Source organism: Accipiter gentilis, chromosome 1 (assembly GCF_929443795.1).
Source record: "Accipiter gentilis chromosome 1, bAccGen1.1, whole genome shotgun sequence".
NCBI classification, from domain to species: Eukaryota; Metazoa; Chordata; class Aves; order Accipitriformes; family Accipitridae; genus Astur; species Astur gentilis.
In genome coordinates, this window is record NC_064880.1 from 20081192 (window position 1) to 20085147 (window position 3956).

Consider the following 3956-nt stretch of genomic DNA (forward strand, 5'->3'; position numbering starts at 1 on the left):
CAACACACTTGCTGAACTCCTTTTAAGGTGGGACATAATCAGGCACACTGTAATACTTCTGATAATAATATAGTGTAATTATTTCACAGTGAAACAGATATTCAAAATGTACAGCAGTGTCCTCTCCTGATTGCTGCCATACCTACTGGGACTGGCCAACTGTACTCACACCGTGCATCGATTTCTGCACACACTGCAAAGGTGCCAGTCTTAGGTTTTTATATAGAGTGTTTAGATCCATGTTTAAGTGTTATAAACACAAATATTTCAAAAGTCAAAACAGCTCCAGAAGTTGTAAGACATTTCTTGTAAATACTCTAAATAGTGTCTCCTCTGTATAAGCATAAGGATTTTTAGTTGTGCTAAATTATTTAGATGTTTTTAGGAATCTACTTTAAACTTGAAACAAAAAGGAAGATTATCTTTCAAACTGAGAGCAGCAGATTGTTTAAAATACATGCCGGGAGAAAGGGAGGCAATAAGAAATGTAACACCATGATTTTGCTCGTGAAACTTCTTTCAAAAATGTTCAGTAATGAAGACACAGTAAAGAGCAGTAATACCAACTCTTCCCTTTACAAGGTGCTAGTTTATACCTCATAGCTATACAGGACTGATAAAGGGGGTAATGATTTTTCCTGCTTAGAAATCTTATTTAGAAATACATGGATCACAATTCTTGCCCAAAGGTGTGCACTTTAGCTGATCTCCTGTCATTGCTCCAGGCAAGCAGAAAGAGTAAGATGAAACCCTGGTACAGCTTCTCCCTTCCTTTCTGCCATGGGCTGTTCTGTGGTCAGTTTTAGACAGGCTAATTTGAGGCAAGAGCCTCTACAATTGAATGAAAAGTGGTGGTAACGTTCTCAAGGAAATCAAAGAACATTCGGATCTGCAGTCATCCAAGAAGGCCTTTGAATCTGGCATATTTGTCAGCAAAGGAGTTGTTTAATCGACAACTTAGAGCTAGATTACCTGATTTAACCCTGGTGTTAAAAATACTGGTAATGTAAATTTAAAAAAATCCTGTAAGGAAAAAAAAAAAAGAAACTGCTAATTTTTTAATGAAGAAATACAACATATTAAAGCTTTCAAAGTCATTTAATAACAAAAGTGTATAATGGTAAAAAGCAGACACAAAAGGCCATAGCTTCTGATGTAGCTACTTCTGTTAAAGTGGGGCCCCAAAGAATCAGGTGGGATCTGTGAAAAACCCTGTACAAAATAATGCAGAGACAGAAAATCATATAAGCTGCTTTAGGTTTTTAGAAGACAAAGAGCAGATCAGAGACTGAGTAAAAATCCTTGATGATTTTGATTCTCATTTGGAGGAGAGGAACATAAATGATAGGTTTTGTGATAAATGACGTGCCTTTGGAGGATTTTCACATAACTAGTGCGACTGTTCAAAGGTATCGGGACATCCAAGGGAAGAATACATACAGCTCTTACTCCCTCTCCTTTTTTTATCTTTCCTTATTTGTTGTTCGCTCCTTGTCAATGTAGTAAAGAGGTTTCGTATTTATGAGCTCCATTATGAAGCATCACATAAGAGCATCAACTGAAGGAAAGCTGCCTATACCGGCTAAAGCATCAGCTTTACTGCCCTTTCCTCTTGGGAACTGTCTCTGGCTCCTTTAGCAGAGACTTGCAATTCCTGACAATTTAATGCCTGATGCTTTAAAAATTTACAAGTTCGCTTTTGTTTTGGTCTTTTTTCTTGGGACTCGTGAGCTTTTCTCTCCCATCAGCCTGCTAATTGGCACCATCAGCCAACTGATTGATGAGAAACAAGGATAAACCACAAAGGAATTGACTGTTTGGGTTTTTTTACCTTCAGCAACAGACTTTCAAACTCCCTCTATCATTCTGCAGATATATAAAACCACTTAGGAATTAACTCTTCAGTCTTGTAGCACAGAGCCTGACTATCAATGGAGTTCAGCAAATGTGTTGCCACTGCAGAAACCATGTGCCAGGCTTGAAATCTCAGAAACCTGGTTTTATTTTAACCATTATAATTCAATGTATTTATGAATTCACTGTCCCAAATGTTAAGAGCTTTAGAAGACTTTACTTCAGAGCCAGCTCTCCTCTGCTTGCAAATATCAGAAGAGGAAAAACCAAAAGCTATTCTTAACCTTGTGTATCATTATATTGCTGTGATTTTACTTACTGCTTATAGACAAGCGGGTCTCATGGAAATGATGTAAAGATTTCATATTCTTTATTGACTATGCAACTAATTGAAAGGATGCTTGCAAAACATAATTCATATAATAGATCTGAAATATTACAGTCGATGTTGCTTCAGAGTTTAGTTTTAAGGCGTACTAGCATAATGCTATCTGGAATAGGCATACTCCTATTAACTAACGAAGGCTAGAGAATGGCTTTGAGTGAGTAGATCTGGAAGAGTTAATAGAAAAAAATATTCCTAGGATGTTCAGATTAGTAGATACAGAGCTATTTGTATGCTACTGACTTTGTGATAACTACACAAAGTTTTTTTTATGTCAAGTGAACTTTTGTACCAGGATATTTTGAGTACACAAATCTAAGGAACCTCAAGCAGTAGTTCACAATTGTTTCTGCAGTTTTAACAAGTAAGGTAAAAAGTATCTTACTGCATACAAAAGCCAAGCTTATGATCAGTTAAAAATATCATGGTTTGACCAAAATGTTAAGGCTTTCTAGCATATAATGATTAAAAGAGATGGATGGTACAATTAGGAATGCACTGCAAAATGGAAATAAAATTGACTATATCAAATTACTTTGTTATGCCTTCTACAAATTATCAAAGTAAATCAACATTAAGAAATTGAAGCATTTTGTCATTTTGTCCAAAGCTTCTAGAACAAAGGAAAATTAATTAATAGCTAACGAATTGTGCACTTGGCTGCTTTGCTAATTCTAAAGTTTGATTGATGTATCTGATGATTTCTATCAATAACTCTGAGAAAGCCGTGTGGTAAATTTTAATATCCCAGTAATAACTTGGTAGAGAGAAATTGCTTCACTAGATCCTAAGCTGTGTTAAAAATACTATGTTTGTATATATGTAGTTATAGGGCAGGTGCATGTACATATAATAGAGAGAGAGGTTTTAACTGGACATTCAACCATTCTCTGCTCAAAAGCTTGCTCATCGTTACTTACTACACTGGCTGGCTTAATAAAAGAGATTGCCTTTCTGTATAGCTCTTCTCCCACGTCAATCAATCAGGCATTAGCCATGATGTCACTAAACACTTTCCAGAATGGTGCTATATGATGAATGGTATGCATTTCTTATAAGAAATAAGGTCTATCAAAATAATAAGAAGGAATTACTTATTTCAGCATGTATTTGGAACTGTATGAAATGTATATTTGTTGTTCATATAGGAAGAATATTAGAAATGCTAAATATTTAGTGACAGGCACATCTTCTTGCACTTTGGGCTAAGGCTTGGCATCAGCTGATATCAATGTAAATTAATAATCTATTCTGTTAATGATAAATCAAATTAACAGCTCATTATCTGAGCATTACTATATAGGGTTAAATTTAGTTTTCTCTTTCAGCCATTCAGTACTACTAAAACGCAATAAAAAGAGGAAAGCTGATAGCCAATTTTGTAGCCTCTGCTGTGAGTAATACTGAAGGCACAAACAAGCATGTTACAATGGAAAGGATCTTATTTTTGCGTTATGATGTTCCTGTGTTTCAATAAGTTCTTTGAATGGCCTCAAGCTGTGTTAGCCCAGAGTGAAACAGGACAATGTAGCATGTACAAACTCATAGGAACTTTTTATTATACTAGCAACTACCACTGCATAGCACAGAATTTAATTTTTAATTTCTAGAGAGAATCTAATCAAAAAGTGTATTTCAGTGTAACGGCATCATCCGTGGATTGTAGATAGTGAGAAAGTCACCACTGGCAGTAATTTCTCCATACAGCCAGGTATGA